Below are 13,398 nucleotides of genomic sequence, written 5' to 3'. Positions count from 1 at the left end.
CGACAAAGATTCATGTCTGAAAACACCCTGGCTATCATCAGCCCTCAAACGACTAACTTTGTCAAACGTCAATATTCGGTCAAAGCCCTACGCTGGTAACATTACTTGTGCGACAAGGAGGACAAATGGATTCAGCATGCCCGCAACGGAGGGGGTGAAAAGACCATCGGAGCGCATTCGGTAGATGACTGCAACTTAGAAAACCCCAAGATCGTGTACGAGTTTAACGGTTGCTTATTTCCCGGATGTCCCGTCTGCTACCCTCAACGTGATACTAAAAATCAGTTTTTACAACGAACCATGGAAGACTTGTACCAGGACACTTGTCAGCGACCTTTGAAGTTAGAACAGCAACCATACGAGGTGGTGGAAAGGTGGGAACACGAGTACGATCACCGTTTGAAAATCGATCCCGAGTTTAAACGCATCGTGGAAAGTTACCAGTAGGTGGACCCCATGAATCCAAGGGATAGGTTGTACGGAGGAAGGACCAATGCCACCTGTTTGCTGTACCAAGCCGACGAAGAGAAAGGAGAAGAAATCAAATATTTGGACGTGTGTTCCCTGTATCCCTACGTGTGCAAATATTGTCGCTTTCCTGCTGGGCACCTGCAATTGCTAACGGAACACATTGACTTGGACCACATTCGACAATACGAAGGTTTGATTAAATGTAAAGTTTTGCCTCCCACGGACTTGTACCATCCCGTGTTACCCCACCATTGTCAAGGCAAGCTGATGTTTCCCTTGTGCCGTACTTGTACCGAAACGTGAAACCAAGACCATCCTTGTCAGCACACTCAGGAAGAACGCGCCTTGACGGGGACGTGGGTTAGCGTGGAATTGTTCAAAGCTCTGGACATGGGATACCAACTGTTAAAAGTGTACGAAATTTGCCACTTTCCCAAGACACAACAATGCCACAGGGGTGACCCCACTCAGAAAGGCATTTTTGCAGACTACGTGGATGCTTTTTTGAAACTGAAGCAAGAGGCCAGTGGCTATCCTTCCTGGTGTCACAATCCTGAAGACGAAAAGAAATTCAAAGACAAATACTGGACACAAGAAGAAGGCATCACTTTGGACCACATCGAGAAAAACGAAGGCAGCCGATCGTTTGCCAAAGTGATGTTAAATTGCTTGTGGGGTAAAATGGCAAAACGACCGTGTTTACCCAAGATGGAATATTTGACAGAACCTTCCCGGTACCTCCAGATGATTCACGACAAAACCAAATACATGAAACACGTGGACGTCGTTCGCGAAGAGGTGATTTTAGTCAATTACGAAGAAGATCTGGACTTTGTACAAGCCGACGAATTTGGAAATGTCATCATTGCGGCTTACGTGACAGCTCATACTCACTTATAAGTGCACGAAGCTTTAGAACTGTTAGGGGAACTGGTCCTGTACTTTGACACAGACAGTTGTATTTACATTGAGTGCCCGGGTTTAGGAGCCTGGACAGACGCACACCCCGACGAGAAAATTTTAAGTTTCGCTAGTGGCGGTACTAAAAATTACGGCTACGAATGCCGGGACAAACAAGGAGAAGTGCACACGGAGTGTAAAGTGAAAGTATTGACTCTCAATTATCAAACCAGTCGAGTGGTCAACTTTGGCGTATTGCACTCTGGAGAGGATGAAAACTTTAAAGTGACCACCCGTGAACCGCATAAGATTGTACGTTTACCCACTCACCAAATCGTCAGTCGACCCTTGGAAAAAGTCTATCAAATCGTGTACCAGAAGCGAGTGCGTCTTCCGAATCACTTTACTTTGCCGGATGGACATGTTGGTATAAAACATTGGTTGTAAGAGGATAGCCACTCAGCAGAACACATAACTAGACATAAAAAGGGAACGATGTACAAGCTTGAGACTTCACTGCGACTAGTATAGAAAGGGACACTATGCAAAATCAGTATTTCATTGTCATTACCAAGACCAAGCGAACAAGATGAATACTTTCAGAGAAACACAAAACAAGTTCAGACAGGCACAATTCAAGTTTGGGGCCTCTGAAGTGGAATACGATGCTGAGCCTTGCGATGTGAGTGATGCTGTACGCTGTGACCTCAGTGGTGCAGTAAAGCATCATGGGAACTTTAGTGTCACTACTCCTATCATGGAAAGTGATGCTGTGCGTGTCAAACCTGATAGATGCGAAAGCGATGCTGCTCCTTATCGTGGACGCTTTACTGGTTTTCATGGTAAATGTGGATGTCAACCTTCACGTCTACCACCTAACGGATATCATCCAGCCCTTTGCAAACTCCTAATGATGTCACCCACCCCTCATCGAGAACATGTGAAAGACGAATATTCTTTCCCTGTGCGTTTGCCTGAACACTGCAACTTTGAAAATCGTTTTCAATCGTTCAAAAGAAAATGGCCTAAATATCTGGGAGGACCGACCCCCGAAGAATTAGCCAGAGCCGGATTTTTCTACTTCGGCGAAGGGTATAAAGTGAAGTGCTTCAGTTGTGGTGTGTCACTTCACCACTGGGAACCACAAGATTCAGCCTACCTGGAACATGCTCGATGGCCTCCCAGTTGTCACTATTTACATTTAGTGGGACAATATCAGTAATCCCTGAATGGATACTTTACAAGAGAATATTCGTGGTTTGCCTGTGGAAATGAGAGAACGCATTTACCAAGAACTGGTCAAAATACAAGTGAAAGGTAAAGAATAATTGCATCCGTTACGTCACCGGTATTTTAGGTACTGGTCCTTGAATGCTATAAGAGGACTGATTCAGTTGAAAGTGTTTCATTGGACAGACCTTCGTCAACTGTCCCGTCGTTCAAAGGATTGTATTGTTACTGACTATTCTATTTGCTACCTACTGCAACAAATTTCAGAGGAAGAAGAGTTAAAGGAATACCAACATCTTTTACATAATGTCACCTTAGTGAAAGAGGAAACTTCTAAACGAACTGTGATGTGCAAGTTAGTGGCTGAACGATTTAGATTTGCTACTGGAGTAAAACCATCTCTGACCTTATAGTACACTTATTGTCTCCGACAACAAAAAAAAAGTTTTTTAGTATGAACTATTCATGGATACTTTACAAGAGAACATTCGTGGTTTGCCTGTGGAGTTGAGAGAACGCATTTACCGAGAACTGGTCAAAATACAAGTGAAACGTAAAGAACAATTGCACCTGTTATGTCACCGGTGTTTGAACCACTGGTCCCTTAATGGAATAAGAGAACTGATTCGTAAGAAATTGTTCCAGTGGTCAGACGTTGTTGTTCAACACGTTGAGGTCGCAAATGATCGACATATTCATAATTTTGGTTACTTCGAGATTCACCTAGCGTAACGAATTGAGGAAGAAGAGTTAAAGGATTACCAACTTCTTTTACGTGGAATCTGCTTAGTGGAAGAGGAAACTTCTAAACGAACTCTGGACTGTAGGTTACAGTATGCAACGTTTAAATTTCTTACTGGAGAATGAAGATCTCTGGGTAGAAAGTACATTTATTGCTTCCGAAAAAAAGAGAGTATAAAAACAGGCTGCCATGCCACGGCTTATATCACAAGTGATTGAACAGATTCCGTGGAAGGAACTCAGTGACAGTATTCAAACCGTGGAAGATTACCACCACTCAGTACGACAACTGTATCCATTGAATTTGGGTCGACGCGTAGTGTGTGTCTTAGTGACTTGTTTTCTATGATTTCGTTTACCAGACGATTTCTTGTGGACTCTTTTCAAACAGTACTTACCGCCCAATTAAACATGAAAGTGGTACCTTTAAATGGTCACGAGAGACTCATTTTGCTCAAAGCCTTGCGTTTTCATCTAGATACTCTCGACCTCTACGGGAAAAAAAAATTCGTCAACTTTTAGCTACCGAAGACGTGTATGACGATGTGTGTGTAGCTTGTGACTTACACCCCCATTAGACAGATGTACGTGACTGGGAAAAAAGGGGTTTTGAGGTCTGAACCCAAGAAGTGCAGTATGCTCGAGAGTTGTGATCCTTGCTTTCAACGTCCAAAGAAAAAAGTCACTTTTCAACCTGTGTTGGTCACAGTACCAGAAGAACCCATCACCCAGGACAGGACTGTCATGGACGTTCCTGAAAGACCCTTTCCGGAGGACACTTGTGTGACATTACCCCCTGTTGAACTTGTCAGAACATTACCCAAAACATGTTGTACAGAAACTTGTTTCTATTCCACTTTGATCGTTTTCATGTGCATTTTATCGTTGTACTGAAGCCTTCGGCTTTTATGTATTTTAGTCTTTCGTGTTCATTTTTAAAATATCAATAAACGTGTCCTGAAAAAGTATAAAAACTCTAGTCTTGTCTGCTTTCGTGTCACAAGTGACATTCCTGACACTATGGCTACATCTGCTGTCTCTGCTCCCTCTTCCTCCACTTTCAAAGTCATCGACGAACACTTAGATCGTTCCAGATAGGAGGCTTTGTATCTTCGCCATCCCTTTACCATGCTCATTGCTGGACCGAGCGGTTCAGGCAAAACCGAATTTGTTAAACGTTTGATCGAACATAAATATAATTTGATCAATTGTCCACCTCAACGCATAGTGTGAAGTTACAAAGTGTGGCAATCGGCATACAGCCTCTTGCGAGAAAGTCAAGGCGATTCCATCGTGTTTGTGGAAGGTATTCCTAACGAAGACGACGGAATCGTGTCTGACTCCCGTCAAACCCATTTGGTCATTTTCGACGACATGTTAGGAGAAGACGAAGAAGAAATTAAACTGTGGTTTACGCGCAAAGGGCATCATCGTAATGCCAGAGTCATTTCCATCACTCAAAATTTGTTTCAACAGAGTAAAGCCCATCGCACCATCAGTCTCAATGCTCATTACGTGGTATTGTTTAAAAGCCTTCGAGATAAATCGCAAGTGCAAGTCTTAGCCAAACAGTTAGGAACGCCTTAGCTCACTCAGGCATACGACGATGCTACTCAAACTCCACACGCCTATTTACTCGCTGATTTGAAACCAACTACCCTCGATTATTTGCGATTTCGTACCCATTTGTTTCACCACTGGTGTCAAGACGGGAGGCCTGTCCTGTACACGTCCCCTTCCATGACTTAACCCCAAAAAATCTATAAAAACCTCGGACACTTCTCGCCTATCTCACACAGCGTCAACATGACGTCGTTTCAGTCTCATCTTCCCGTCAAATTGATTCGTGCCTTGTATGGCATCAGTTGCGACAAAAATCCACAAATACGTGCTCGTGTCTTAGAAGCCAATCCCAAAAAGTCTTACAATGGTTTACGGTAACAGCACGTCAATTACTGCAAGGCATCATTCAGATTCCTCATCAAACCAAACGCTTTTTTGATAGAAGCAAAGTAGCTTTAACCCAACTGGCCGATCCCCGCATCGACACTCAAACCATAAAGCAAATCATTTTGAAACCTGGAGGGAGTGGTACTCTAGGAGGTGTCATCATTCGCTCCCTCTTAAGATGGGATCCTAATGCTCCCTAAGTCCTCCCCAAGAGAAAAGTCAAACGAATCCCCAAGAAGACAAAGAGCAACGGTGTCAAGACCAGGTCACAACTCCGGAGAAAGAAAAGTCCCCAGGAAAAGAAACAGAGAAGTTCTCCGAAAAAGAAAAGTCCACAGAAAACTAGTCGCAAGAGAGGCACTTCAGCCAGGAAGCATCCTTACATTCGCAAACCACGGCCTGCAATGACGGTGACCGCGTCTCCGGTAGCCTCAGGTTCATACACTTCTCCTTTGATGACACCATGGAAGTCCGTGTCTCCAAGAAATTCTCCAGTGGCAGGACCCTCCTCTTTAGTGGCAATGGCAGCTACTCACAAAGTACCTGCTCCCAAAATCAAAGTGCAAGAGAGATCGGGCATGTTACAGAGTTTCATGGATTTGTCCAAGCAAGAACTGGCTCGATTTAGTCCGTTGCGTACCCTGCACGTCGTGTGTTGCCTCTCCTCAAGTTGATACGACGTAAAGACAATCAGTGGCGACTCATTCCAGTATAAAAAGGCATGCGACAAAGTAGGGGTATCAGTGAACTCCCAAAATATCTCACCTCAAAGAAGTACACACTGTCAGTATCGTCATTCTCCTGTCCGAAAAAGAAAGAGACAAAGACAGTCTCATCATCCGACAATTAGATTAGCCAAGCATCGCCGTTACCCTAAGAAAAGACACAGTCGTTCAAAGAAAAAGAGGAGTCACCAAAGGGGAGGATTCCTTGGCGATTTTGGAAAACACATTGTCACGTTTATGACAAAGCGATAGTCCCAAAAAAAGAAGATAAAAGGACGTGTGCTTAGACATTGACGTTAGTGTATTTTTGGTGAATGTCCGAGAACAAACAAGCAAAGATGTCACCCTCTAGAAAACATCCCTCTTCTAAATCCAAATGAAAGAAAAGGAAAGAAAATGATAGGACTGCCTCCTCGTTTAGTCAAACATGGGGACGAAAACTAGCTTTAGTACCTAACAAACGATGGATGGAACACCATCCTTGGCAAGAACAACGAATCCCACATTTGCCTCCCAATCCCAATTTGAGCGAGAAGTCCCAGTTACAACACGAACTGCAGTCGTTGATGGATCGCCACGATTTGTCCGAAACAGAAAAATCGCAAAAGTATGGTCAACTCTTGCAACGAATGCAACTCTTTCACCAGAAAGCTTTAGACGAAACAGCTCTACCCACTCTGAAAGATTTTAAGACCTTGATGAAACGTCCATCCCCCACACCACCACCACCACCATTACTGCCATCTCCAGGGGTCACGAGAGACGCCAACCCACGAACGCCTGAGGAAGAAGAGATACGAGACATTTTTCAAACACCGTCAGCAGCTCCCATTTCTAGTAAGATTTCAGCATCCTTGTTGACCCCGTCCCCCGCACCCCAACGGGAAGAAATGAAAGCTTGGGTTAAAAAGATGATGTCCACTCCTCCTTCGACAGAAGTGAAAAAGAAAGAAGGGAAACCAGAAGTGAAAAAAGAAAAGAAGACCAAAGTCATTACATTGCCACCTCCACCACTAGCTTCGACTTCTACTCCTGTGTCCCATCGGACACATAAATCCGTTTCCAAACCACCCTTTCGCCCCATTCAAAGTAGCATCAGCGAAGAGTGGGTGACTTATTAACAAACAAATTGGAAAAGGTGTTAGCCAGCATTTACTACGATCCATCCCATCCTGCAGGTTACGGAGGAAGTAAAATAATTGTATGGTCCTGCCAAAACTCGACTGAAAAGTCTCCGTTTACCTCAAGTGCAACGACGGTTACAAGAACAAGCTACCTTCACTTTACAGAAATCCATTCGACGCAAGTTTTCCAGAAGTTGCACCCAAGTGGAAGGCATCGATCGTCAATGGCAAGCCGATTTAGCCGATGTCTCTCATTTGGCCACCTACAATCGAGGCTACAAATATTTGTTTTTGTGTCATCGACGTCTTTTCCAAATTTGCCTGGGTCGTGCCATTGACTTCCAAATCGTGCAACGAGTTAGTGCATGCCCTCCAACGGGTGTTGAAACAAAGTGGTTGTCACCGTCATCGATGGCAAACGGATAAAGGTACCGAATTTCTGAACCAAGCTTTCCAAAAAGAATTAAAGAAACGTGACATTCATTTTATTTTACCACGGAGAATTCTGAAGCCAAAGCCAGCATCGTGGAACGTTTTCTAAGTACCTTGAAAGAACGCATGTGGAAATATTTTACGCATCACCACACTCTGAAGTACATCGACATCTTACCGCACCTGGTGCAAGCGTAGAACCAATCTTACCATCGAAGCATTGGACGTGCTCCGCAAGAAATGACTCCCGACAACGAAGTGCTGGTTTTTGATCGCCTGTTTGGTACTTCCCGACGGGGGCTGTCCCCAAGAAAAGTGAAGTGCTGAACGTAGGAGATTGGGTGCGCATTGGCAAAATCAAACGCACTTTCGACAAAGGTTACTTACCTAACTGGACGACCGAATTGTTTCATGTACCTGGACGAGTGCATGGTCCTCATCCTGACGTCTATAAATTGGAAGACATGAACGGAAAAGTGTTAAAAGGAACGTTTTATTTGCCCGGGTTACAGCGTGTCACCAAAAATGAAGATGACGTGTACGACATCGAAAGCAGTCTCGAACGCAGAACCCGTAAAGTGGGCAAACGACATGTCAAAGAAGTCAAAGTAAGTTGGAAAGGATATCCACCCAGTTTTGATTCTTGGATCGACGCTTCGCAAGTCATTGACTATAAAAAGAAGTGACCATCATGCCCTTTCACACAGACTCAGCTACTGCGACCACTCCTTCACCCAGTTCTTCTCTGCAAGATTTATAGAAACAACCCTTGTGGGTCTGGTGTGGAGAACGTGTGCCTAAAACGCAAATCGTTTTTTTCTGCCAGATCTTTGTGGTTTATTGTGTCATCGGTGCAGCCATCGCCAATTTAAATTTGCAACAAGGAGACAAACAATTGTGGATCATTTTATTGAGCAGTTGCATCGGTTACCTGCTTCCCAATCCCTCCCTGAAATTCTCCTCGAACGTGAACAACGGAAACCTTGTGTCCAGTGCCAGTCACCACTCCAACAACAACAACCGTATTTTGGGCGGAGACACTCCTCTGACTTCCAGTAACCCCTTGGACAGCCATAGAACTCTGGAATTTTGAGTCACCATAACCAATTTTACTTAACCTTACCCAGTGACAGTTCCATGGAGGTGTTTCCCAACAACACTTTGTGCTGTTACACGGCCAAATTACCTCAGGCCATCCAATTAGATCACGAAGCCCATTGGGAAGTGGCTCTGGTAGAAATCATTCACCCGACCCAAGTCCTTAATGTCCTTCCCAATCAAAATTTTTTCAGTGGAAGTTCATAAGGAGCAAATGCAACACTACTTGGATTCGTATGTAAAATATGATAAGAAAACCCCTAGCACAAAAAATCAAAAGTCGAATACCTATCACTTGTTCATTCGTCCAGGCTATTATTTTAGCAGATAACATTTGGTGAGGACCATTGCTTCCAGGTTTAATGTCGTGTTTTTTAAAGCTTTGGAGAGTGTCAAAAAAAGTGTCACCCTGGAGTACCACAAAGTAGCTCGCCGCTTTTTGATGAAATTTCCTGAGGGGGGTAAAGTGCTATCACTTTTACTTTGTCCTGAATTGTTTGACATGTTTGGTGGAGACCTGGAGATGAGGATGGCCATGATCAAGAAAAACGAATTAGCAGTCATTTCCGACAACGATTCTTTTACCAAGTTAACAATGTGGTGGAGTACAAAGTGGTGGGACACACCTCCGTACCGTTACTGCGTGTCATTCCTTTCAAAGTGAATTCTGCCACGAACGCTGACGAGGAAGGTGGAAACACTTATCACGTTCACCGCGAATTTGTACATCCTCTCTATTTGCCCGTCAACAAGTCTTATTTGGACACTGTCAACATTGCTATAAAACGAGATCTAGGACAAAATATTCCCTTCACCAAAGGGAAAGTCACGGTGAAACTCCATTTTCAAAAACGGTTCTCTAACGACTCATAAGTCATGTATCCAGTGTATCGAGGCGTTGTTCGACAGCGAGGACACGGTTTAAGAGATATGCTAAAATCAGCTTTTCGTTCGGTTTCCCCGGTGTTGACACCGATGGTGACACGAGGATTGCACGCCTTGAAAGATGTGGCACTGACGCAAGGCAAAGAATTTCTCCAAAATGTCATCATCGACAAACAAAACCCTAAAGAAGCCTTCTTGAGATCAGGAAAAAATGTCTTGCTGAAAAGACCTTTTGGGCTGACGAGAAACACCTATAAATGCCCTACACGCTAATGAGTCAGGCATTCATACTTCCCTGACGCCACACCAAGGACAAGGCAGAAAGAGACGACGAAGAAAACACCATTTCACAAGACTTCACACTTCTAAAGCTAGAAAGACAAAGAAAAGAAGAACCGTTCGAGACTTAGACGTTTTAGATTATTAAATTATTGAGAAACATAAAAATGATGTACCGAGAGTCTTGCGCCTGTTCCAAGTCGGAACTGGATCTGTTTGCCATGCCACCCACTATGATGACGATGCAAGAATCCCAATGGGTGAATTTCATTCCCTCTCTTCTTTGACGGATTCAGCTCCAATTGAGTTTGATATCAAAGGTCAGCCCGAAGATTACATCGATCTGAATAGCAGTTACTTGTACTTGAAAGTCAAAGTGATCAAAACGGACAACACTAATCCTGCAGACGTTGCTAGAGTAGCACACGTCAACAATTTCATGCATTCCTTGTTTAGCGAAGTGGACTTGTACTTGAATAACAAACTGGTCAGCAGCAGCATGGATACTTACCCTTATCGTGCCTACCTGGAAAATCTCTTAACGTACGGAAAAGAAACCAAAAACACTCATCTGGATGCTTGCGTGGTATGGAAAGCTGACACAGCGGGTGAGAACAAGTTTAACGACACAGCCCTGCCAGAAGATGACAATCTTCACAATGTGGGGTTTAACGAACGTAGAAAGAAAATTCTGCAAGGACGTAGTTTAGAATTGATGGATCGTTTGCATTTGGACATGTGGTTACAAGAAAAGTATTTGCTGAACGGAGTGGATGTCCGCCTGAGACTGAATCGTAGCAGTGCCGCTTTCCATTTGATGGCTCATGTTAACGAGTCCAAAACCATCACCCAAGAAGCCAGGCTCTACATGAGACGTGTAGAAGTGTTACCTAAAGTGGGAAACGACATCAGTCACACCTTGAGCAGAACGACCGCCAAGTATCCAATACGACGCGTGGAAGTGAACACTTTCACTATTCCTGCTGGACAGCGATCCATGATCGAAGATCATCTGTTCCAAGGACAGTTACCCAAGCGTTTGATTACTGGTATCGTCAAGAATTCAGCCTTCAACGGACCCTACAATGAAAATCCTTTCGAGTTTCAACATTAGAAGCCATGGAAGACTGTTATCCCTCTTTACCTAGTGGAGAAACTTCGGACATGGAATGTGAGGAGTCTGTGGAAGGAGACGAAAAAGACGAAGACAAAGACGAAAAAGTCATCATGATGAAGTCCCGATGACCAGAACAAGAAGCACATTTAGTCTCCTCTTTTGCTATAGTTCTGGGAGATAAAATTAAGGAATTGATCAAGAAAGATTGCTATTGGTGTCAAAACGATCACCCCAGTCAAATTCAACACGATAAATGTCTGATGTTGAGTCAAGAAGAAAAACTGGACGAGTATCTGAAAAAAGCTTGGAGTCTCATCTCAGACGAATTAGTGTTTGATCAGTGGTATAAAGGCTTGCGTGAATATTCTTCTCCTCCATTAACGCCTCTGGAGATCCGTCGCATAGAAAATCTCGTGAACCAGGGACCGAAGTCGGAACTCGTACCCCTTTACTTGTCAGACATTTTCCAAGAGAAAATCCGGATCGAATTGATCACTTCATATCACCTATGAAGGAAAACAAAAAACACAAATATGGATACCTGGGAACTTTATTATCTTTTGAACCACAGTTCGTACACTGCTTCTTGGAATCCTGTCGTATGTGCTAAAGATGAACTCCCTCATCGCAAACCTCAAGACCATCAAGCTTATGTGATCAACACGGACGACAGTCATCTCCCAGGAACCCACTGGGTAGCCGTCTACTTTCCTCAAGAAGGATGTGTGGAATATTTCGATTCGTATGGATTTTCCCCTTTGGAAGACGATATCATTGACTTTATGAGAAGAAATGCTCAGACCACACGATTCAATAATATGAAATTCCAAGGTGCGGATTCCTTGGTGTGTTGACAATATTGTGTGTATTTTCTACATCATCGCAGTCTGGGATATTCTTTAGAACATTTAGTGATTTATTTTGATCGTCATTCTTATAAAAACGATGAGACAGTAGATCGATGGTTTTGTGACCATTATGCTTATCTTTTGTCTTTAGCTAGGAAATGAAGTGTACATCAATGGCCCAATGACTTCCAACAGTAGAAATCACAATTTCATTCACAACGTTGTCAGCCATGTCCAAAATAGATAGTTATTTGAAAAAAATGTTTGTTAGTTAAATTGAATGGTTAATGTTGAAAAAAAATTGTTACTTGTTAGTGATGAGTTATTTGAATACAAATATTGTTTTGAAAAAAATGCCTTTGTCGTTTGTTTTGCTATAGGTATCATGATTCATGCTCTTTGACTTCTCTCTATCCCTCACATAACACTAATTTAGCGTTCTGTCTCGAAAACCGTGTAGGGATGTTTTCCTTCACGTCCGCGCTTTGACCATAAAACGGGGCAATCTCCAGTCTGACACAAAAAACAGCCCTGCTACCCCATACTCTAGAAAAGAAATAACAATCCATTGCCTATGATATGCTAGAAAAAAATTAGGAGTGCGTCTATAAGCACATGAATTCTTTATCTTGGCTAAAAAGTGCGTGCATAAGCATTTTCTTTAGGTGGTTAGTAAAAAATTTAAAAGAGTGATGGTTAGTATAAAAAAGTGTGTGGCATGAAAATCAACACCTATACGAACACACTCACTCAAACCCAGGTGACAGCCATCAATAAATACCTAGATTTACCGACAGGACCCAAAATCAGATCGTATAAGGTGGTCTTGAACCCAGACCATCAGGATCATCCACACTAAAACTCATGAGGAACAAAACGACCCCAAATTATCAATATATAAGGTGGTCTAAACTCCAAAGACTATCAGATCCCGCACAGCACAAGGCTGCAAAATAATAAACTCTCCGCATAAGGAAGTATAACCCCAAATTACACATATAAGGTGGTCTAAAACCCAAAGACCATCAGATCCAGCAGCACAAAGCTGCAACGAAAACAGCAATAATTAGAATACTAAGACCCTAAAAACCAATACCAATCAAGGTGGTTCCAAATACCCAAGACCATCAGGGCCCGTTACACTAGGTGGCAACATCAAAATCCATGGCTGTCAACCTGGGTATCTAGCCTAAACCTACTCTAAAACAGCACAGAGTTATCCTCCAAATTACGCAGGACGTCACTTTTAGAAGCTATACCTGGAACTTAGAAACGCCAAAACTGTTCCATGGACCACCTCCCGATCCATAAGCCTCTTCCTCCTGTACCACGACCGGATATCAAACATCACGCGTGCAGTGCACGCCCCATAGCAATATACACGAGTGCGCGTTGGGTCTAATCCCACTCGTCTCAATCAGCAAAGCAATGCAACCTAAGCAATGAGTGCGTGCTGGGTCCAATCCCACTCACCTCGGCCATACATCCAGATCTGACGGCCTAATTAATAAGTGTTCCATGAACACATAAAAGCCTGGGGTATGTGGCTCTCCTTCCTTCCCCCAGGAGTAATTAAATAGCACACTGTGCGTGCATAA

This window comes from Sinohyriopsis cumingii, chromosome 2, assembly GCF_028554795.1.
Source record: "Sinohyriopsis cumingii isolate HCF-2022 chromosome 2, ASM2855479v2, whole genome shotgun sequence".
Classification (NCBI taxonomy): Eukaryota; Metazoa; Mollusca; class Bivalvia; order Unionida; family Unionidae; genus Sinohyriopsis; species Sinohyriopsis cumingii.
This window is presented reverse-complemented; position numbering follows the sequence as displayed.